At 43.7% G+C, this 25,315-nt stretch overlaps 1 protein-coding gene across 3 annotated transcripts in view; it reads left to right on the forward strand.

Moving 5' to 3' along the window:
• MDGA2 (MAM domain containing glycosylphosphatidylinositol anchor 2) overlaps positions 1–25,315 on the forward strand; it is a 615,965-nt gene that overhangs the window by 504,483 nt on the left and 86,167 nt on the right. The gene's annotated exons all lie outside the window — the stretch shown is intronic.

The raw sequence follows: 25,315 nt of genomic DNA on the forward strand, positions 1-25,315 counted from the left end.
TATGTCTGCTGTTTGCACATCTGTTAACTCGTAAAACTTCCTGTAAGTTAGCACCACGATTTAGAAAAAAAATTGTTTTGAGTCCTCTTCTAGACACAGCTTGTATTTGATTTTAATTAAATGACTCTATGACCATGGGGTTAAAATAGAATACTGTTGAGCCAACAATATCTCCTCAAACTACAGGAAAAGAGTAGTATAAAAGACACAATTTCCAATTAATGCAGGCTGTTGATTTTAATTTGTTTCCTTTTGACTCCGCCACTAGTGAAAAAGCTGGATTGCTGTAACTGACTACTCGGCGACATGTAACTGGAGCACCTCCGATGCTTGACCAGAGCGATACTATCCATTGTGCAATCTAATGTAACAAAGACAATTGTCTTTATGGAACTGGTTGTAGAGGTCCAAAGCCCATTGTAAGCCGTGAAAAAGATGCCTATTAACTTCGGTGGTCTATGAAGGCTCTGACTGATTGATCATTAATTTTCATAGTTCAGCTGAATTAAAACTTGAAATTTATTCATTTATTCACTATGGACTGCTGAGAATAGAAAAACCCACCACATTTGACCTTTCCATCAAAGGTCACAAGCCATTTTTATTGACTTTCAACCATTCAAGTGCCCTTTTATATTAGGGATAGCAATTTCCAAAGGTGATATTAGTTAATTCCAAGTTGGGACCATTTGGAAAAACCAAAGGTTATGTGAGGTGGTCAGAGTTATGTTTGTTTTTAAATCCTGTTCTGGCCAAGAAGATTTCCATAAATATGATGATCAAATACACACTACAAAAATAATTCATGCAGTATTAACGGTGCCATATGAGAGATTCGTGTGTCCAACAGCAGTAGTAAACTGGCCTGCGGAGGGTGGGGGCAGTGCGTATTCATGCGCTGATACTAGAAACCTAGTGGAAAAACATGGTGGGCCAGGTTTTGGTACTCAGTCTCAATATCATTTTGCTCTGGAATAAGCCCATTGATTTCACTGGTAGTGCATGTGGCTGAAAGTACTATTTTACTTGTGTAAGGGTATTGCAGCCTGTGCCCGTGTAAGTAAGCTCCATCAAGGTAATCCCACTCTAGTGCTTCCCCAAGTGTGATAGCAGTAAAACCTGCCCACCTGTTTCACAGTGTTCTAATGCATTCCAAAATTGCTTCTTTCCATTTTTACCATACATTATGTGTGGAAAGAATTGCTTTGTTACTGAGAGGCTGGAAATCTGCAAATTTAGGAATAAGAGAATAATGATTTAGGTGAAAGGATCCCTTTTATTCTCCACAGGCTGCTCTCTGCAATTAGAATCATCTAAGTAAATAATGTTACAACTTTGAAAAAGCCGGAGCTCGCTGTAAGTGAACCTCTGTGCTCTGGCTGCTGATGCCAATAGCCCTATTTGCCTGGAAGGCAAACTTCTGTCATCTCATCCTATATAATTTGCAACCATTACTGTACATGATGCAAACAATTTTTAAGCATGTAAGGGTCAAATCTTGCGAATCATTATTTCATACTGTTCCTGTTTGGGTGGAACGTTGCCTATTCTAGGAACAGCGAGAGAAATCTTCCATACTTTGGATGCAGAGAGCATCAGGTTTTCTGATTGTACTCTGCTGTTCACAGGCCTGAAAGATTGATTTTTAAGAAGCATGAATGGGCGAAAACACTCTGTTTCTCTGCTGATTTTTTTTAAAAACAAGAAATAACCCTGCTTGCCATGGTTGCTAAAAATATTCTCATAAGTATTTTAATCCTATAGAGCATGAAGAATTTATGTTAAAGAGCATTTACTAGAGAGCCCTAGAGCATTACCAATGTAGTGCTCTATATAGGGATGGCAAGAGAAGAGCTAAACATTTTATTGAAATATTGATGGTGGGAAGGAGGGAGGGAGTTTAGTTGGTATTTGGTATTTGACTTTCTTCCGCCAAAATGCTTGTTTATGAGTTTGATATGGGTCACTTTGTATGCTGCTTTCTGGTTGTCTGAGCTGAATACAGCTGTTTCTTCATTCGGAATACCTCTATGTACCAGGGATATAGGATGGAGGCAATAGAAACTCAATGACTGTAAAATGAAGAGAGAGGAAGGAAGTGTGTCCTTCCTGGAGAGGAAGGCCAGTTGCAAATAGGAAGCACTCTGTCAGGTTTTTCTCACACACAAAAAAATCCAGAAGAACTAGTTTTTGATCTAATGTGGAATCAAAACAAATGTTGAAACCTCAACATTTTTTGTGAAACGAAATTCTTGTTTTCCGGCCAACCCTAATGAGCATTGGCAAGGAGAAGCTGCATTGGCAACTGGTGAGTATGCTGAGCTGCAGTCTTTCCAGATAAACCTGGATAATGCCTGCTGATTATGAATTGGAATATGCATCCCATCTATCGCCCCTCCGCAGTCAGGGAAACCCATTTGTGCAAAGCCAGCCACAATGTCATGCACGTTACCCAGAGTCATGGTTCTTCTGAGCAGGATGCGATTAATGGCCCTGCAAACTTGCATCAACACAATTCCAACAGTCGAGTTTCCCACTCCAAACTGGTTAGCGATCAATCGTTAGCTGTCTGGAGTTGCCAGCTTCCAGAATGCAATAGCCACCCACTTCTCCACAGTCAGGGCAGCTCTTAATCTCTTGTGCCCGTGCTCCTCATTCTGCGGGCGGATCCTCCTTTCACTCTCCCTTCACTCCTGCACTTTTATATTTTTGTTACTTCATGCAGCAGGTCTTCTTTGCTTCTATGTGGCCTCTTCCTGATTCTTTGCAGTCTTTTGGCCTGTGATAACACGGACAGCTGAGATCTCAATGTTGCATCTGTAAAGGCAAAATGCAACGCTGAACAGAGGCAGCATTGTTCACACCAGACAGAGCAATGATTCCCCCGTACTTAAGGGCAAGCACAGTCTATACAATAGCATAATTTGCCCGTCCCAAAGCGAGCGCACATAACCCACAGGAGCCCCAAAATGGTGAGTAAGCACAGGGTCAAGGGGGACTGATTGTTTCACAGCCGTACTGTCCTCTGGGGTTCTGTGCCTTGGGGAGAGCCAACAGCTGCAGCGGGCCCCTGTACGGACCACTGTCCCCACATTTTCCACAGGAGTTCGTCCTGGAAGATATCTCACTGCTGAGGGTGACCTGGGAAGCAAGGGAGGGTCTTCTACTGCAATGTGGCTTCCGCCCTGGCCCATAGGCAGCTTGCCTGTGTGCAGCAATGGTCCCCCCGCCCCTCACAGCACAGTGCCGCAGACATGTTAGCCTTACTGGGACAAGAACCACAATGGCTCTCCCAAGAAACCTGCACAAGCGCATTGCCCAACTTCTGGCTGAGACCTTTGATGAGATCACTGAGGCCGAATACCACGTTGTGAGAGAGCACATCAACGCCCTAGTCCACGTCTAGGCATGCATGACCCAAAGCCCGTACCGAATAACTTCCTTCCCAAAATAAAAGCCGCTTACCGGGCACCACCTCTGGTGGTTGTCCTTCCCCAGCACTGGCTGCCGCGACTGGCTGCCTTCCTCCTGGCTTGAGGACAGCTCCTGGCTGCATGCATCTAGGGATTGCGGGGTGTCTTCCTCCTCCTCAGCACCCTCGCTCCCGCTTTCCTCCTCCTCTTCCTGCCTGGTTGAACCGGGCTCTGAAGTGTCCATGGTGGTGCTCGGAGTGGAGGTGAGGTCGCCCCCAAGTATCGCATCCAGCTCTTTGTAGAAATGGCAGGTCACAGGGGCATCACTAGAGCGGCGGTTTGCCTCACGGGCTTTGCGGTAGCCATTTCACGGCTCCTTCAACTTAACCCTGCACTGCAGTGTGTCCCGGTCCTGGCCCCTTTCCATCATGTCCCTTGATATCTGCCCGAAGGTATCGTAATTCCTACGGCTGGAGTGCAGCTGGGACTGCACAGCTTTCTCCCCCCAAACACTGATGAGCTCCGGCACCTCGCCATTGCTCCATACTGGGGATCACCTGGCACGTGGAGGCATGGTCACCTGGAAAGATTCGCTGAGAGCGCTCCATGTCTGGGGCCTGAGCAAACAGGAAGGGGATTTTCAAAATTCCCAGAGAATTTAAAGGGCAGGTCTGACGATGGCTTCACCTGAGGGCAGGGCAGTAGAGTTCAAAGTGATGACCAAAGTGGCTAGGCATTGTGGGAACACTTCTGGAGGCCGATCAGAGCGCATTAACAGACCAGGGCGTCCACACTGACGCTGCGGCGCTCCAGCGGGGGCACATCAAACGTTATTCCTCTCGCCGAGGTGGAGTACCAGGAGCGCTCTAGCCGCGGAGTCCAGATGCTCTACGTGTCTTGCCAGGGTGGACGCGTCGGGAGTTAGAGTGCACGGGGCTGCTTGAATGCGCTCTAACTCGCAAGTGTGGCCAGGCCCTAAGACATTGTGGAAATAATGCAGTAGCAAAGTGACAGAACAGCTCCACTGGCTCCTCTCTGTTAAGTGCAGTAGCACTCCTGTATAGCACTTACTCCCAAAGGACTGCACTGCATTGGATACAAATGATCACTTGTCCTGCACATTTTTCTGTGTTGCTATCCGATCTGGGGACATTTTTTTCAGGCACTGTCAAAAGCTTCCATTTGCATCACCTCTTACTTAGATGCTGTGTTTTGCTGCATATAGCTGTGTTGACAAGATATTCTTGTTCAGCAGGCTTTTGGTGACATTCAGTTCGGTGTTCCGTACAACACCTACTCTAATTCTTACACTGATCCTTCATTGATCAGATCTGTAGCACTAGTGGGTATGCGGCACTTGCCCACACCCCAGTTCTTATGTTTTAATTCCCATTGGATCTCCTTAGTGAGTGCAGCTCAACCAGCAAATAAGTTGCTACTTTCACTACTTACATAAATTCCACTTTGTTTCCTACTTCACTATTTTTCTGCATTTGCCAATAACTGATCTCCATGGGGTGTGTGTATGTCTATAATATTAGCCCTTATTTACTGTGCAGGTAAATATGGTCCTTGTATACATCTGAAAGGACTAAGATAAGAGAATTTTGAACTCCAGAGACAGTTCTAAACTAATCTGATTCCTAAATATTTACCTTTCCAAGTATCTTGAGATATCATGCAGGTCATGCATTATGTGGACCAGTTGGAAAGACAGCTCAAAGAAATTTTACAAAGACATTTCATATAACCAATTACAATTTATCTTGAAACTTTTGTAGATAATCCAATGACTCATTAAGACAAAAATAATGAATTTTAAATTACATTTCAGCTGAGGAGTAATGTGGTCAATTCTCAGTATTGTCTGATTTCAAGGAAAAAGGGAAAATGCTTCTTACAGCAAATATTACACTGGAAACATCAGAAAAGGCAAAATAGTGTGAGTTCTTCCCCAGTTCAGCCAGCAGATGTCACTTTTGGTTATCACTGACAATACATGATGCAAGCCCTGCAGTCCAACTGCTGTAGGTTCACAGCTATCCATTGGTTCAGAAGAATCACAGTGAAAAGAAGGGACAGAAATAAGTAAAGGGAATGCAGAGAATCCTTTGGATGAAATGGGGGGCATTTCCTATGACTGCTCATTTTTATGTTAATTGAATTGTTGACTGAGACACACTTGTTTATTGGTTCAGCACAAAAGGATTGCTATATTTGCAACTGATGAATGTTAAATCTTCTGAAAAGAACAAATATCTCTTTTCAATCTTTTTTTAATCCATTTTCAAAATGAGCCTTTGTACCCGTTTGTTCAGAGATTCCAAAATCATCCTTTCTACACAAAGTGCAAAGCCATTATATATTATTTGTACCGCGGTAGCACATAGGAGACCTCGTCACAGACCAGAACTTTCTTGGGTGAGGCACTGTACGAACACAGCACAGAAAGTCTCTGCCTCCCTCAGAGAGTTTACGATCTAAGTATAGGAGAAGAGATGACAGGTGGAGACAAAGAGGGGGAGCACAATGGAATAATGAGACAGTGCTGGTCACCGTGGAAGGCTGTGGTCCCAGCACACCAGCAGCCTAGCCATTGCAAGTGTGTTTGTTTTGTAGGCATTGCAGTAAAGGAGAGTTTAAAGGAGGGATTTGAAAGAGGACAATGGGCTGACTGAGGATGTTTACAGGAAGCTCCTTCCAAGCAGGAGGGCAGCATGGGAGAAAGCACAAAGGTGCTTCTTTGAAAATTTAACAAGCGGGCAATGAAGGTTGTCATCGTGGGCCAATCAGACATGTGAGCTGATATCTCGATAGTAAAAGAGAGATGATTGGGTGAGGAATAGGCTATGAAGAACCTTGAGAGTGCAGACAAGTAGCTTATGCTCGATGTGGCAGAGAAAGGGGAGCCCGTGGAGGGATGCAAAGAGGGGTAACGTGGTCAAAGTGACCCGATGAGCTAGGGCAATTAACTTTATGGTAGCATGCCAGAGAAAAGGATGTCACAGTAATTGAGATGATGAGAGCCCGGAGTTTTAGCTGTGTGGCTGGATAGGAAGGCTTTATCTTAGAGGTGTCTGCAGAAAGAACCTGCCAAACCCGCCTGAATGGTAGGATCTAGGGAAAGGTCTGAGTTGAAGATCATATCCCGGTTACAAGCCTGAGAGATGGGGGTGGTGTCCACCGTTATCGAAAAAGGTGGGACCATGGAGGCCTTGGGGGGAAGATTAAGAGTTCTGCTTTAGCCATGTTGAGCTTGAGGTCATGGCAACACATCCAGGAGGAGATGTTAGAGGCCATGTCTACATTTGAGCTGGAAGGTGTAATTCCATCTCGAGTAGACATACCTGATCTGAAGTGTAGCTGCAGCAGTGGGAGGGGCCAGCCATACCAGGTGCAATCCTGTCTGAGACCCTAGGCCCATATTTGGGGTGGGTAGCCCCTCCTGCCATTTGCATCACCATAGCTGCACTTCTATTTTTAGCATGCTAGCTTGTTCAGAGCTAGTGAGGGCATGTCTGCTCAAGCAGGAAATTGCACCTTCCACCGGGAATGTAGACATACCCAGAGAGACTGGCTAAGATTTTAGTGTGGACTGAAGGACACAGGTCTGCAGTACAGAGGTAAATCTGTGTGTCACTGGCATAGAGATGCTAGTTGAATTTGTTAATGAAATTATCCAGAGACAAGGCATAGAAGGAGAAGAGAATAGGACCAAGGGTGGATCCCTCTGGAACCCCACCCCTGAATGTTTGAGGGTGTATGAGGAGGATTCTCTGAATCCGTGGTTCTCACTCTGGGGTACACATACCTCTTCCAGAGGGTACATCAACTCATCTAAATATTTGCCTAGTTTTACAACAGGCTACATAAAAAGCACTAGTGAAGTGAGTACAAATTAAATTTCATACAGACAGCAACTTGTTGATACTGCTTTATATGCTATACTCTGAAATGTAACTACAATATTTTATATTCCAATTTATTTATTTTATAGTTATATGGTAAAAATGAGAAAGCCAGCCATTGTTCAGTAACAGTGTGCTGTGACACTTTTGTATTTTTATGTCTGATTTTGTAAGCAAGAAGTTTTGAGGTGAAGTGAAACTTGGGGGTACGCAAGACAAATCAGACTCTTGAAAGGGGTTCAGTAGTCTGGAAAGGTTGAGAGCCACTGCTCTGAATGATGCACTGAAGGAATGATTAGAGAGGTGAGAGGAGAACCAGGAGAGGACAGATTCAGGGGAGCCAAGAAAAGACAAGATCTCGAGAAGAGGAGTTTGGTCAACAGTGTCAAAGACATCTGATAGATTGAGGAGGATGAAGCACTGGCTAGGAAAAGGTCATTAGGGACGTTGGCAAGAGTAGTTTCAGTGGAATGCAAGGGCTGGAAGCAGGATTGGAGAGGGTTTAGCATGGAATTGGAAGCAAGGAACTAAATACAAACATTGTAGACAACACATTCAGTGAAAGGGAGAAGGGAGATAGGTGGTAGTTGGAGACACAAGGGCAGTCAAGGATGGATGAGGGTAAATCATGTTTGCATTGTGAGGGGAAAGAACCAGAGGAGAGAGAAAGGTTAAGGAGAAGAGTAAGGGAGTGGGTGAGGGTGGGAACAAGGCAGATCAGGAGTGGGGACAGGATGGGAGGAGGTCCATTGGATGCACGGAGGGGTTAGAGAAGAAGAGCCGATGATAACCATCTAAGTCCAGGCCAGGGGAGATGAAAGAAAGAATTGTAGGAGGATGGGGGGAAGGGGACAGAAAGGTGAGGCTGGGGGAGGGAGTCAAAAATGCAAAAATGGTCACTGGGATCATCTGCAATAGAGTCAGTGATGGTGGAGAATCAGAGTTGCTTGGCCATGAAGATGGCAGAATGGAATGAGGAGAGAATGAATTTGTACTGGAGGAAGTCAGCCTGGTCCTGGGATTCCTGCCAGGAATAGTCCATGATGCAAGAGCAGGTGTGGAGGAAGCGTCTGTTGCGGGTGCACAAGGCCGTGGGATTGGCAGAGACCTTGCCATGGGGGAGAGAGAGAGAGAAGAGTCAAGCATGGAGGAGAGTGAAGCCTGGAGAGAATCAACAACCCTATGAATGGAAGGAAAGGAGGAGATGGCAAAGAGGAGAGGGCTGAGGGCAGACTAGAAGTCATCAGCACTGAAGGATTGGAAGTCACAGACAGACCGAATGATGGTGTGTGGGGTCTGACAGGCGATGCTGAAGGAGACCAGCTGATGATCAGGGACAGGGGCTCAACAACAGAGAGAGAACAGTGCTTGATGTAGACCAAGTCAAGTGAATGGCCCTTTTGGGAAGTGGAAGGGTTGAACCCGGGCAGCAGGTCAAATAAAGAGGTGGGGAGAGGTCGAAATGGGCACTGAGGAGGAGTGTGGGAACTTGTGAGGAGAAGGGGAAAGAGAGCCTGGAGTTGAAGCCAGAGAGGAAAGCTTTTGGTGAGGAGTTGGGTGAACAGTAGATGACAGCAACATGGAGGAGGAGAGGAGAGAAGAATGTGATGAAGGGCTGCTTGAAAGAATAGAAAGAGTGGAAAGGGGGAGGAGGAAGGGGAAAAGCCCAACAACTCCACCATGGTCTGACCCACGGAAGGGAAACTGAGAGAAGGGGGGGGCGCTGTAAGAATGAGCGGCTCTGTCAGATGAGAGAGAGGACAGGAGATGAAGGAACCAGATATAAAGAGGCGGTGGGTGGCTGCGATCGTTTGGAGATGGATTGGACATTCCAGGAATGGCAAGAGAAGGGAGGGGGAAGGAGGAGGGCTAGGCATGAGGTTAGGAATGGTGGCACAGGGTTGGGTTGGGGTGGGGTGGAGGAAGGATTGGGTTTGGGACAGATATCACCAGAGAGGAGGAGGAGATTGTGGATGCAGATGTGGGACCTGGGATTGTGCTGTTGAGGGGATCAAAATCGAGAGGGGAAGACATACGTTTCCTTTCACATATGCACATAAAGAATATAAAGTGCCTTCCGTTTTTATTGGAAATCCTTCAAAAATATATGTATATTGTGTGATAAAATACAGGTGTAGCATCTTTCATACACAGTATCTTGCAGTAGTCTATTCGGTTAAATATATTGTACCATTTAGGATTTATAATCCAGGTGCATTTCAGGAGAGGTGTGCAGCTACATTTTCCAAAGGGAAGATTTGTAAATCTATGATTTAAAAACAATATATGTATATAGCTTCTTCTTTTTTCAGTGCAAGACTCCCTGATCATCTCCTGTACTGAACTGCTGATCATGTCAGGTTAGAATTGTGAATGCCCCCCCAAAAGGAAGCAGAGATCGTCAAGATGCTGCACTCACAAACTAATTCCAGACAAATTAGCAGAAATAGATATGAATCAGGGGAGGGGGGAGGGCATAAATAGACAAAAGAGTTAAATAACAATCTCCATATCTACTTAAGATTTCACAATTAGTGGGGGTTCCGCAGGGGTCTGTTTTGGGACCGGCTCTGTTCAATATCTTCATAAACGACTTAGATATTGGCATAGAAAGTACGCTTATTAAGTTTGCAGATGATACCAAACTGGGAGGGATTGCAACTGCTTTGGAGGACAGGGTCATAATTAGCCTTAAGGATGGATCATAATCAATAATTAAATGAAAACTATTAGAGGGCCACACATGCTGCTTATGCAGGGCAAGCTGGCAGGTACTGGGAAGGGTGGGGATGCATTTCTGTAGCAATTCTACAGGGTACTGCCCCAAATCCTACATTTGCTTCTTATGTTGCCCAGGCAGCTCGTCTTCTTCTTTTCATCCTTTCTTCTCATCAGCTTCCCCTTGAGAGTGCCCATGAGCTGCTGTTGTCAGAGGAGCCTGAGCAGTGGCCTTGTGACATCAGAGTAACTTCCTCTCTCCTAACCTGGGAGGGATTGCAACTGCTTTGGAGGACAGGGTCATAATTCAAAATGATCTGGACAAATTGGTGAAATGGTCTGAGTTAAACAGGATGAAGTTTAATAAAGACAAATGCAAACTGCTTCACTTAGGAAAGAACAATCAGTTTCACACATACAGAATGGGAAGAAACTGTCTAGGAAGGAGTACGGTAGAAAGGGATCTAGGGGTTATAGTGGACCACAAGCTAAATATGAATCAACGGTGTGATGCTGTTGCAAAAAAAGCAAACATGATTCTGGGATGTATTAACAGGTGTGTTGTGAGCAAGACACAAGAAGTTGTTCTTCCGCTCTACTCTGCGCTGGTTAGGCCTCAACTGGAGTATTGTGTCCAGTTCTGGGCACCGCATTTCAAGAAAGATGTGGAGAAATTGGAGAGGGTCCAGAGAAGAGCAACAAGAATAATTAAGTTTCAGAGTAACAGCCGTGTTAGTCTGTATCCGCAAAAAGAAGAACAGGAGTACTAAGAATAATTAAAGGTCTAGAGAACATGACCTATGAAGGAAGGCTGAAAGAATTGGGTTTGTTTAGTTTGGAAAAGAGAAGACAGAGGGGACATGATAGCAGTTTTCAGGTATCTAAAAGGGTGTCATAAGGAGGAGGGAGAAAACTTGTTCGCCTTAGCCTCTAAGGATAGAACAAGAAGCAATGGGCTTAAACTGCAGCAAGGGAGGTCTAGGTTGGACATTAGGAAAAAGTTCCTAACTGTCAGGGTGGTTAAACACTGGAATAAATTGCCTAGGGAGGTTGTGGAATCTCCATCTCTGGAGATATTTAAGAGTAGGTTAGATAAATGTCTATCTGGGATGGTCTAGACAGTATTTGGTCCTGCCATGAGGGCAGGGGACTGAACTCGATGACCTCTCGAGGTCCTTCCAGTCCTAGAATCTATGAATCCATGTATCCTGCCTGCAAATCTACTACTGTTTGTCTATGCAAGACAAGCTAAAGTAAACACTAAGGTGGTACTTTGAAACTCCATCTGTAGTCTGCCTGTATAATTAGGGAGAAAATGTAGTTGAGTTTAAGAACATAAGAACGGTCACCCTGTGTCAGACCAAAGGTCCATCTAGCCCAGTTACCTGTCTTCCGACAGTGGCCAGTGCCAGGTGTCCCAGAGGGAATGAAAAGAACAGGTAATCATCAAGTGATCCATCCCTGTCGCTCATTCCCAGCTTCTGGCAAACAGAGTCTAAGGACACCATTCCTGCCCATCGTGGCTAATAGCCATTGATGGACCTATCCTCCATGAATTTATCTAGTTATTTTTTTAACCCTGTTATAGTCTTGGCCTTCACAACATCTTCTGACAAGGAGTTCCACAGGTTGACTGTGTGTTGTGTGAAAAAATACTTCTTTTTGTTTGTTGTAAATCTGCAACCTATTAATTTCATTTGGTGGCCCCTAGTTCTTGTGTTATGAGAAGGAGTAAATAACATTTCCTTATTTACTTTCTCCACACCAGTCATGATTTTATAGACCTCTATCATATCCCTCCTTAGTCATCTCTTTTCCAAGCTGAAACTTCCCAGTCTTATTAATCTCTCTTCATACGGAAGCCATTCCATACCCCTAATCATTTTTGTTGCCCTTTTCTGAACCTCTTCCAATTCCAATATATATTTTTTGAGATGGAGTGACCACATCTGCACACAGTATTCAAGATGTGGGCTTACAATGGATTTATATAGAGGCAATATGATATTTTCTGTCTTATTATCTATCCCTTTCCTAATGATTCCCAACATTCTGTTCACTTTTTTGACTGCCGCTGCACATTGAGTGGATGTTTTCAGAGAACTATCCACAATGACTCCAAGATCTCTTTCTTGAGTGGTAACAGATAATTTAGATCCCATCATTTTATATGTATAGTTGGGATTATGTTTTCCAATGTGCATTACTTTGCATCTATCAACACTGAATTTCATCTGCCATTTTCTTGCCCCATCACCCAGTTTTGAGAGATCCTTTTGTAGCTCTTCGCAGTCTGCCTGGGACTTAACTATCTTGAGTAGTTTTGTATCATCTGCAAAGTTTGCCACCTCACAGTTTATCCCTTTTTCCAGATCATTTATGAATATGTTGAATAGGACTGGTCCCAGTACAGACCTCTGGGGGACACCACTACTTACCTCTCTCCATTCTGAAAACTGACCATATATTCCTACCCTCTGTTTCCTATCTTTTAACTAATTACCAGTCCATAAGAGAACCTTCCCTCTCATCCTATGACAGCTTACTTTGCTTAAGAGCCTTTTGTGAGGGACCTTTAGAAATTGAAGGATAGTGTTTGTGCCCAGTATAATTTAAATATACAATACACATTATGGCATATGGTAAATTTCCTGGAATATAATTTCTTATGCTACTTGGAAACTATACGTGGACAACTTAGACAAAATGTGGTTCTCCTATGTACATTGTTTTAGTTTCTGAAACATTAAGGGATGAAAATCAGTGTCATGTGAAAAATCAAGCAAAGATCTTCTACAAGCAGCAGGAGATGGATGACTAGATCCCCATCCAAGAAATATTTACACATGTGCTTCACTCCATCTGTATTTAGGACAGCACCTAAGCATATGCTGAAGTCTCATTGACTGCGGTGGGACTTCAGCGTGTGTTTCAAAGTTAAGCACATTGAATGTTTTTTTTCTGAATTGGGGCCATAGTATTCTCCTCCCTGAATACCTTGCTGAAAATATACCACTAGGTAGCTTGTTCACCAGCATTTTAGAATGTGCCATGAAGAGGAATCAAAGTGATGTATGGAAGTAGCTGCACAAGAGATGGGTTAATGGCCACATAAACACAGTATGAAATAATAGGGGCTTGTACAGTAGTGGGGTAGTGCGTCCTTTGGCTTTTTCAGTAACATTTAGGAACTAGAAATGGGAAGAGTTCTGTTTATTTCTTTGTCTGCTCCACTCTTGCATTCTTTACAAAATAGGAAATTCTGAAAGCTACATTCCAGAACTCGACGATTCGTATCGCTCAGAAAATGATGTTTTAACACCATCTGCTGTAACATTTTCTTTAATACCGTTGAGCTGATTTCCTCTCCTGCACACTGTCAGGAAAGTGTGTGTGTGTGTGTGTGTGCATTGTTCAGAAATGTTGATGAACACAGCATGAAGATTTTGACGGCTAGTGCCATTTCTAAAAAAGCTCTGTCACGTCTTCGTCATGTGTGGGTTCTTGTGGGAATATTGCAGACTGTTTTGCTGTACTGGATTTCCATAGAGCAGGATCAGAGGTGTGTAGTTAGTGATGGGTATGCTTGTGTGTGTGATACTGCGTGTGCTGAGTGCCCTCTTCTCCCATTGACGTTAGAGGGAACTCAGAAGACTGAGCTCCTTGTGATCCATGCCCTATAACTGCAAAGGGGCAGGGGGGCGAGGGAGAGACCTCATATTATGATGGCTGTGTGGCTCATCAGCACATTAGGAATGTCTGGGCTGCTTCAAGTTTACTTTGGTTTAGGGAAGTGGATTAAGACCACTGGAACTGCTCCCAACATAAAACAAGCCCACCTCCATGCAGCAGCTGGCCTAGAGAGAGGTTTCAGGTAGGGAAAGAAGGCAATGTTAACTGATCCCACCGCACACCCCCAAAGATTCTTCCTAGAGCTTGCCTGAAAATGCGCAATGGAAAATCAAGGTGCTGTGTGATAAGGGCCGTGTCAGGCTATTCATTTTCCGGGCAATTAGGACCTATGCAAAGCACATTGAAGTGCATGGAAAGATTTTGATTAACGGTGGGCTTTGGATCATGCCAGTCGTGCACTTCTCATATGAGTGATATGGCCATGGCCCATGATTTTCAAAAGTGGCTAGTGATTTTTGGGCACCTCCATATTTGGGTGGCTGCAAGAGGGACTAAGTGTCAGAATGTATTACGTAGCCACCCTATGAAAATCAGTTCCCTTTCAAGTGTCTCAAGCTGGCCACCGACAAATTCAGGTACCCCAAAGTACTGGCCACTTTTGAAAATCTTGACCCTGGCAGGCATGACAGCCAAGGAACTCTCATTTGTTTGATTTAGATAGATGACGCTTTGGCTGTCCTCTTTGAATTTCCATTCTCACGAACAGAACCATTAAAGAATAAATGCAAACAAAGTCCTTTGCTCACCATTAATGAACTAGAAATATTAAATTCTCAAGTTCCTGTTTCTTGAGATCTAATATTACATTCCTTCAAATTTCTATTCCAGCCTTTCTGAGAGACAAATATATTGCGACATTTCATTTCAACCATCCTGCAATGACAGTGAGTGGGTAGGCATATTCTTTAACACTCTCCACATGGATAGTCATTTCCCTGGACGGGGGTTCTATTTGTGTCCATAGGCTGTTGAACTTGCTGCTGAGATGGTTGGTAACAGCTAGAGTTACAGAATATGCACCAGCAACGCCCCGTGAAAACCCTCTTAGCTCTTGCTTGAAATGAAGGTGTCATAAACATACAGCTAAGGGTAGCATAAAATCCCTCCTTTACCTGTAAAGGGTTAAGAAGCTCAGATAACCTGGTTGGCACCTGACCAAAAGGACCAATGAGGGGAGAAGATACTTTCAAATCTGTGGGGGAAGGATTTTGTTTTGTCTCTTTGTGTTGTTCTTTCCGGGTCAGCAAGGAAACAGGGCAGGGAAAATAAATCTCCCAAAGCCAGACCTGAACTAAAGGCCTCTAAGATTACAAATCATAAGTAATAGGAAGGAAATGCATTAGATTTTGTTTTAGCTTGTGAATTTTCCCTGTGCAAAGAGGGAGGTTTATCCCTGTTTTTGTAACTTTAAAGTTTTGCCTAGAGGGGAATCCTCTGTGTTTTGAATCTTTTTGTTACCCTGTAAAGTTATCTTCCATCCTGATTTTACAGAGGTGATTCTTTTATCTTTTTTTAAAATAAACTTCTTTTAAGAACCTGATTGTTTTTCAGTGTCCTAAAGACCCAGGGGGGTTGATCTGTGCTCACTTTGTAACCAATTGGTGAGGATATTATTCTCAAGACTCCCCAGGAAAGGGGGTGAAGGGGTTTGGGGGGATATTTTTGGGGGGGAGATAGGGCTCCTAGTGGCCCCTCCCTGAATGTTTAAATCACTTGGTGATGGCAGCTGTACTCATCCAAGGACAAGGAAGGATTTGTGCCTTGGGGAAGTTTTAACCTAAGCTGGTAGAAATAAGCTTAGGGGGTCTTTCATGCGGGTCCTCACATCTGTACCCCAGAGTTCAGAGTGGGGAGGGAACCCTGACAGAAGGACATAAAGGGGCAAAGACTGTATTCACCAATAATGATGTGTGGCTTTCTGCACTAGGACAACTCACATGTGGAAAGTGACAGATTGCAGAAAGGCTGTCTAGGCCCGAGAACCACTTCCAGGTTTAGATAAGTGTGGGGATGTAGTGAGCTTGAGCTAAGAGGGGGCTGCCTTTCCTTTCCAGAACATTACATCTGAATCCCAGGGAGAGTAGGCCAATGAACATGTGTTTTTTTTTTAACCTGAGTATCTGCTCCAGCTAAAGGTTTGAGTAGTTCCTCTGAGTACCACTAATGGTGAATATAGCCCTTACGGGCCACACGTTGGTGAAGCAATATTAGCAAACACATCACAATGTGTATTTGCTTTGAAGCAGTAGCACTGGACAGAAGCTGAAAAATCCACAGCCTCCTTTAGCTGTGTGGGAGGCCACAGAAGTCAACCATTCTGTTTCTCTATCCATCCCTGTACATTATACAGGTCATCCCCATGGAGCACAATCAAATTCTGGATCCCCCACCGCGCCATCACGTATTCCACATACGCCACATCATGCACGGCAAAAAAATACTTTAGAAATGTTTTGTAGAGGTGAACAAATGTGTCTGACTATTTTTGTAGCCTTCCCCTGGTAAAAGCTGTTACTGTGAGTCCAATAGTTCAGGGTAGAGAATAACTGAAAGGAGGGGGGAGGGATAGCTCAGTGGTTTGAGCATTGGCCTTCTAAACCCAGGGTTCTGAGCTCAATCCTTGAGGGGGCCATTTAGGGATCTGGGGCAAAAAACTGTCTGGGGATGGGTCCTGCTTTGAGCCAGGGGTTGGACTAGATGACCTCCTGAGGTCCCTTCCAACGCTGATATTCTATGTTATTTTAAAGCACCTCCACAACTGCTTTAATAGACACAATGACATTAAAGTCTGATCCCTCAAGAAGTGCTAAGGCTAGGTTCTGCTGGGAAGCTGCTCCTTCCAATGTTACAAAGCTTCCATTTCTACCTCTGCAGAGTTGCTGGTTATCAACTGATGATGTACAGTGATTATGATATACACTCTCTCTCTCTGTCTTTTCACACACAGTGAAGCAGTCCAACAATGCCCCTTCCTATGTCCATTGGGCAGCGGGTGGGTGAGGTGGCAGTTTGGACAGTTCAACAGGGGGATGGCCAAATCATAAGAGAGAATAGCTCATGCCCAGACATGTTGGAGTCATAGAATATCAGGGTTGGAAGGGACCTCAGGAGGTCATCTAGTCCAACCCCCTGCTCAAAGCAGGACCAATTCCCAACTAAATCATCCCAGCCAGGGCTTTGTCAAGCCGGGCCCTAAAAACCTCTAAGGAAGGAGATTCCACCACCTCCCTAGGTAACGCATTCCAGTGTTTCACCACCCTCCTAGTGAAATAGTGTTTCCTAATATCCAACCTAGACCTCTCCCACTGCAACTTGAGACCATTGCTCCTTGTTCTGTCATCTACCACCACTGAGAACAGCCGAGCTCCATCCTCTTTGGAACCCCCCTTCAGGTAGTTGAAAGCAGCTATCAAATCCCCCCCCTCACTCTTCTCTTCTGCAGACTAAACAATCCCAGTTCCCTCAGCCTCTCCTCATACGTCATGTGCTCCAGACCCCTAATCATTTTTGTTGCCCTCCGCTGGACTCTTTCCAATTTTTCCACATCCTTCTTGTAGTGTGGGGCCCAAAACTGGACACAGTATTCCAGATGAGGCCTCACCAATGTTGAATAAAGGGGAACAATCATGTTCCTCGATCTGCTGGCAATGCCCCTACTTATACAGCCCAAAATACCATTAGCCTTCTTGGCAACAAGAGCACACTGTTGACTCATATCCAGCTTCTCGTCCACTGTGACCCCTAGGTCCTTTTCTGCAGAACTGCTACCTAGCCATTCGGTCCCTAGTCTGTAGCAGTGCATGGGATTCTTCCGTCCTAAGTGCAGGACTCTGCACTTGTCCTTGTTGAACCTCATCAGGTTTTTTTTGGCCCAATCCTCTAATTTGTCTAGGTCCCTCTGTATCCGATCCCTACCCTCTAGTGTATCTACCACTCCTCCCAGTTTAGTGTCATCTGCAAACTTGCTGAGAGTGCAGTCCACACCATCCTCCAGATCATTAATAAAGATATTAAACAAAACCGGCCCCAGGACCGACCCTTGGGGCACTCCGCTTGAAAGCGGCTGCCAACTAGACATGGAGCCATTAATCACTACCCGTTGAGCCCGACGATCTAGCCAGCTTTCTATCCACCTTACAGTCCATTTATCCAGCCAATACTTCTTTAACTTGGCGGCAAGAATACTGTAGGAGACCGTATCAAAAGTCAAGTCATTCCTTGTACCTCTAAGTGCACAGAGGAATGTGCATGGAGGGGAGATACACCTTTGCTTCCAATTGGCCAGTCAGGGAAGGATGAAGGGAACTAATTGGCTTTCACAGTCCTCTTCTCAATGTGTAAAGCCTTCCCAAGCATCAGGGGGCCATCCTGCCATATTGCTGCTCTCCGTCCCTGTAGGTGCGGGATATTGAGCTGTGTATCCAGGATGCCAGGAGTCTGACCGATGGCCTGTTTTGGGAATTAGGAAGGAGGTTTTTTTTTCTTCCATTGGGTCATATTGGCAGAGGCTGGAGGTATTTTTGCTCACCTCACAACATTGTAGTGTTCAGGTTTAGGTTAAAAGAAGTAAGTACAGAAATTTTAATGCTAAGAGATAATAGAAGAATGCTTAACTAGTCTCGACTAGTGGCTGATGTCCATGCAGATAAAGAATAAAAGGGCAATATCCCAGGGGAGAATGAAATCCACTATATGGCTGGGTGATCTTTTTGCCTTTTTTCAGAAGTCTTGGAGCACTGGAGAGGTTCCAAAGAACTGAATTAAAGCTAATGCTGTGCTAATATTTGAAAGGATAAACAGAATGGCCCAGGTAATTGTAGGCTTGTCAATCTGACATAGATCATGGACAAAATAAAGGAATGGCTTGAATGTAATAAAGAAAAAAATAATATAATTAATGCCAATTAACATGGGTTTATGGAAAATAGATCTTGTCAAATTAATTGCCTTTTTCTGATAAAATTATAAATTAGGTTGATAAAGGTAACAGTGTTGATGTAGTGTAGATTTCTGTAGGATGTTTGACTTAGCACCACGCAACATTCTGAATAAGAAACTGGAACAAAACAAAATCAACCTGGTATATATTACATGGACTAAAAACTGTCGGACAGATCTCAGAATGTTACCGTAAATAGGAATTATCGAGTGGGTGTGTTTCTACTGGGTCCTGCAGAGATTGGCTCTCGGGCCTCCACCATTTAACACTTTCATCAATGACCTAAATGAAAACATAAAATTATTATTGATAAAGTTTACAGATGACACAAAAATTGGGGGAGTGGTAAATAATGAAGATAACAGGTCACAGATACAGAGCGATCTGGAACACTTGGTAAACTGGACTTAAGCAAACAATGCTTCTTTCAGTACAACCACATGTAAGGTCATAAATGCAGGTTCTACTTACAGGCTGAGATACTCTGTCCTGAGAAGCAGTGACCCTGAAAAAGACTTGAGAGTCATATGGGATTAGCTGAACCTGAGCTCCCAGTGCGACACTGGCCAAAAGGGTTAATGCAATGCCTGGATGTATAAACAGGAGAATCTCCAATGGGAATAGAGAGATTATTTTACTTCTGTATTTGGCACTGGTCCAACCACTGCTGGAATCCCGTGTCCAGTTTTGGTGTCCACAATTCAAGAAGGACATTGAAAGATTGGAGAGGGTTCAGAGAAGAGCCATGAGAATGAGGAAAGGATTCGAAAACCTGCCTTAAAGTGATAGCTTCAAGGAGATCAGTTTATTTAGCTTAACAAATAGATGGTTAAGGAGTGACTGACCAGTCTGTAAGTACCTACGAGCGGAATAGAAATTTGATAATAGAGGGCTCTTCAGTGTAGCATACAAAGGTATAACAAGGTCCAGTGGCTGAAAGTTAAAACTAGGCAAATTTAGACTGTATAATAAGGTGCAGACTTTTCATAGTCAGGGTAATGAACCATGAGAACAATTTTCCAGTGGTTGAGATGGATTCTGCATCACTGGAAATTTTTAAATCAAGATTGGATGTTTTTTTTCCTAAAAGGTTATGCTCTAGTTCAAGCAGGAATTAATTCAGGGAAATCCTACAGCCTGTGTTACACAGGAGATCGGATTACATGATCACAATGCTCCTGTTTTTATAATCTGTGACGTCTTCACAGGCTGAGAGCCCTCTTGGCATCATCTACCCCCCTTTGCAGAGGGTGGAGGCAGAAGAGGATTCAGAAGTGAGCTGAATCCCGGGGTTAGGATGACGAGGGTCTACCCTGAGTTATTGGTTATGTGTTGGGAACCCTGTAACCCTGCCCTGAACCCAGTAAAATTCCTGGTATATGAGAGATGCAGGGTGGATAGCAAGTCCCTTCCCAGTTGTTAAGTTCATAAATTTGCATCCTGCTGCTTAAATCTACCCATATCTGTCTTTCATTCACCTATATATCCTGATCCATCTAAACATTGTGTGCAATAACATTTCAGCAATGTCTCCCAGCTGTAAATAGCATACTACAATAGTTCAGGTTTCAGAGTAGCAGCCGTGTTAGTCTGTATCCGCAAAAAGAACAGGATGCATCTGAAGAAGTGGCTGTAGCCCACGAAAGCTTATGCTCTAATAAATTTGTTAGTCTCTAAGGTGCCACAAGTACTCCTGTTCTTTTTACAATAGTTCAGTTACTCAATTTTAAAGATCTGCACAGAAAGCATTCACCTTGATTTTCTGCTGTTATTGATGGGAAAGTCACCTGTATTGTTAACAAGGATATCCTGGGGTTGTTATTTGTAGGTAACATCACTACTAGACACAATGAATTTGCGCTATAATGACATTACTTCTAAGAGACGCATGCTGGTCATGAGCCCCATGTTGCAACTCTTATGAAAGAGCTGCTTAAGGGATAAGGGGTCAGAGATTTCGGGCAGGGGAGGTTTAAAATTTTAACCACAAAGTTCACCATTTGGTGCCCCTAAATAACCTGTTCCAGTCCAGTATACTATCCCCACCTCACCTGACTTTCTCCTGGGATGGACTCTTCTCTTCCACCCAAGTCCTTTATCCATCATGTCCGTATGGTCAACCCAGCTTACCCAGCGCACCCTGACAGACACTGTATAAGCACCTGCACTTTGCTCAGATTGTGGTGTTTTCTGGGTGTGGACTGAACAGTGAACAGATCAGTGAAAGAATCAGACACATTATGGTATCTTTCTTAAGAGCAAATACTGTATTCAGTGCTCTGCATAACTTTCCCTAACCCTCCAAATCGTAGACCGTTTGGGGTGAGATTTCTCACGTTTGATCTCAGTTCAGAAGTGTGATTTGTGTGTGTTGTTTTCCTGATCACTTAAGGAAAACCAAACCCTATCTATTTTATGGGGTTTGCAGTTCACCAAATGCAAGGAGCAGCTGATGCTACAAAAAGCATCTCAGTTTTTATTACAAAAATGTAATCTCAAAGGAAAATGGTAACACTGATTTTTTTCTGAAGTATCCCCAGGTTTTGACCAATTTGCATGCAGACCAGGTAGATTGCAGTACTTATTTATGATTGGGGGAGAGTTCCACTAAGGGCTGTAACATGTAGTGATGACATTTTGACCTGGAAACGCCAGCCAAGGACTAGGCTCCAGTGTGCTAGTCAATGTAATGCATGTCCAACCTTTTTTGTTTTATTACAGTATGATACGAAAACACTTTCCTGCCTCTGCACTTCAATAGATAATTCAAGTTAGTCATTTCTTTAAATGCCCAGGTAACTTAAAGTGGTTTCAGTTATAAAACTTGGCAAGTACATGGGGCCAAATCTTCAGCAGCGTTGGCATAATAGAATGCAGCTGATGATCTGGTCCATAGCTCTCCATAAGGAATGTGTGTTTTAATTTTTAAAAGGGATTGACAAATTAGGGACTTCGTAAATGAGAGAGAATTGTATCCCCCATACATATCGGACAATATTGTCCTTACTGACACCAGGACACGCTGGGACTGTCCAATTCCCATTAAAGTCAGTGGAAAGATGCCCACTGCCAGGGCTGGCTCCAGGGTTTTGGCCGCCCCAAGCAGCCAAAAAAAAAAATAAAAAAGCCGCGATCGTGCTCTGCGGCGGCAATTCGGCGGGAGGTCCTTAGCTCTAAGTAGGAGTGAGGGACCATCCGCCGAATTGCCACCGAACAGCTGGACTTGCTGCCCCTCTCCAAAGTGGCCGCCCCAAGCACCTGCTTGGGAAGCTGGTGCCTGGAGCCGGCCCTGCCCACTGCGTCGAATGAGAACTGGATTAGCTGTGTAGTGTACAGTTATGCATCGATATCCGTAACACTCTCTCACGTGGCCTGGCAACTGGCAGTGCAAATTCCACATGCCCTAGGGCTGTGCACCTCAGACTTCAGCGCACCTAAGAGTGTGTCCAGGTAAAGCTGGGGAGGTGCACGACCTTCTGTGATCATTCTGAGATCATCCCAACAGGAGACCCAGCCGAGGAAGGAGGAGATCATTGCCAGAAGGGAAATGGGGAGAGTCAGGACTGGTCCTCCTAGGAGTCTCCAACCAGGCCTCACTTATCAGTGGTTACAGACCCTTCCTGGCTCAGTGGCCCATGTGGGCATGGCCTGAGCAGTCCCCTCTTAACACAAGGGAACGTCTGGCTGTGACTATGTGTAACACCTCAGGACAGGTCAGGGAGCTAGTTCTTAAGAGAATCGATCATTTGCCTTCCTTTACACTGCTGCAACCTGGCATTTCATCCTTATTTGGCCAAATGTCATTGCTACAGCTATTGGCTCATTTCTCTCCACTCTCTGTATAGTTCCAAGGACAGTCTTTGCTGAATAGCACCATCTGCCGGAAGCAGCACAATTGCACTGTTGCAGATTTGCATTTATTATGCCTCTGTCCTAGCTCAAAGCAAATGATTTCAGGGAGGGCTTAGTTCTCCAAGGCCCAAGTGAACCGTCTTCAAAAGAGACATTTGGTGAATTCCAAAACAATATCCAGCTTTCTGGTGCCACCAAATTTCACAAATCAGGTGCTTAATGTTGTGGTGTTAAATTGTCATTAATAAAGTAAGGCTTGTGCGTTAGGATGGAATTGGAAGTGTACACGAGTTCTTGTTATATTAGAAAAGGTGACTGTGTTCCACAGGTCCCCATGTTCTGACCAGAGCCTGATAATATATCCATTTCGTAGGCCCCTACAGATGCCATTGTGGTCATCTGCAGTAGAGGGGGGGGAAGATTATTATTTGCGTTCAGCAAAACTGTACTCAATAAAGGTAGACACAAGAAAGGTGCTTAAACTCCCATGTGACTTTTTCCTCTGCAAGATAAGTATGAGCCCAAGTAATAAAGGGTCAATATGCAACATAAACATATTTGTCTATCCCTGGCATAATGTGGCACCAACAGAATGGAACATTACGAAGATATGGGACTTTTTCATACAGTTAGTTCTAAACTTTTCCTCCAGCAGCTACTTGTGATAGGAACAATGTCCTCAGCCTAGGAACTTTCCCCAGGCATCAATGACTGTGTGAGGTTCCTGACTCTCACCTTCACCTCAGGGGGTCGTTAGTCCTCAGGAAATGCCCTGGGCCTTCATCGTTATTGCTGAAATAAATGTCAGGGTTACGTGTTTTGCATAGTGTGGTTTGGACCAAAGGTTTATGTCTTTTCTCTTTATATTTTTTCATCTCCCATTTCATTTCCCTTTTTCACTTTTCCCCACCTATGGGCACTATGGTTATGAGTGGTAATGAAGCCGAAGACCCTCTGTGTCTAAAGCACAAGGCCCTACCACTAGAGTGAAAGGAGAGCTTCTTCTACTGTGCTACAGTCATAGGCTGTATACCATCATTACAGGGGACAGCTACTAGAGGGAGACACGACCGTACATGCTTGGCCAGTGCATTATACCTTCACAGTATTGTAGTTCCTTCAGTCCTTAATACTTCTTAATCCGTTGTTTATAAAAGTGACACACATTGGAAATGCCTGACCCTCAAACTCCATTTGGTTATGCTGGGTTCAGCGACCAAGATGTCTGAAACCTACCCACCCTGGCTATATCCTTTGGCTAACTTGAGCTGCAGACTAGCTTGGACAGGTTGCTAGCTGTGCCACACATGATTAGTGCTAGAAGTTCTCTCTGTATAATTTAAGTTGCGACTCACTTTCGGTTGTGAACTTACTCTTGATCCTCCCCTTCCCCAGGTGGGTCAAACCAAGCCAATCTGTCTGAAATTTTGCACATGTTGAGTGAAGTCTTTGTCCCATTAAAATCAATGGTAAAACACGCATTGACTTCATAATGTTTGTGGGTAATTAGACAAAGGTGATATTAAAGAGTATTTTGAATACACACATTATAATCTCTGGGAGAGCTGATGTGACTGTTACAATGTGCACAGCTGCAGTCTGCAAACATTGACATGTTGGTGGGTTTGGACACAGAAGAAGGGAGATCAGGATGACAGAAGCAGGAAACAAGGCCTGGAAAGTTCTGGCCTAGAACAGGGTTTCTAAGATCCCCAGGTCATCAAAACCAATTATTCTCATGGACTGTTTTGGCGTACCTAATCCCATAAAGGTCCTTTACATTCTCTGAGCGCAGGCTTCAGTGGAGATTTGCAGTTGTTTACATGACAATAATATTTCACGACATGCAAACACATTCAATCTTTCATAGACTATATGTTTTAGTAATCTGTCTCAGAACATTTTGTAATGTTTTTTAAATACTTGAGGAAATTCCCAGACAAAAACTTTGTTAAACTTGAGGATTTTTATTTTTCAAATTTTACCTGAACTTAAAATTTTTTGGCTTTGTAATGTTTCTTTTGATAAAAATGCAATGTTGTTTTAAAAGTTACAACTCTCATTCCAACGCAACCAATTTTTGTTTGTCTGATAACTGTACTAATGCTAAAATTGTAGGCAGAGCTGTGCAGAGGATGGAGGTTCCATTTCATGAAGTATTTCGAGATTTCAACATTTGACTTCATTCCAAATTGCAATGAAAATTTTAAATTTTCAAATTCTCCATAAAGGAAAGTTTAAAAAAAAAAAAATCAGTCAATTTTTGTCAATCAAAAAAGGTGTTTCTATAAAAATCAAACTCTTTTGTTTTGATTTTGACTTTTTAAAATGTTTTATTATTTTATAATACATAATATAATACAAAATCCAAAAAATCAAAACAAAAAAATCAATTTGCAGATTCCAAGACCCACAGAGACCACTGTGGTCATGTAGCCTGGCCTTCTGTATAATGCAGGCCACAGAACTTCCCTGAAATAATTCTTGTTTGAACTAGAGCATATCTTTTTAAAATATCCAATCTTGATTTAAAAAATTGCCAGTGATGGAGAATCTACACCCTTTTCAAAAAGAAAAATTGAAATTGTTCATTATGAAAATGCTGAAATGTCTAATTTAGACTTTGTCAGACTTTTGGGAGGCAGAGGGCTGTCTGAAATGACATCCCAGCAAAATTGATCTGATTTTTCAAAGCATTTCAGTTTCAACAGTAATGTATATTCCAACAGAATTATGGTTCTCTCCAAGTTTTTCCAGCCAGTTCTAATTGTAAGCAAAGTGTCTCCTCCTTC

The sequence above is a fragment of the Malaclemys terrapin genome, chromosome 4 (assembly GCF_027887155.1).
Source record: "Malaclemys terrapin pileata isolate rMalTer1 chromosome 4, rMalTer1.hap1, whole genome shotgun sequence".
Lineage (NCBI taxonomy): Eukaryota > Metazoa > Chordata > Testudines > Emydidae > Malaclemys > Malaclemys terrapin.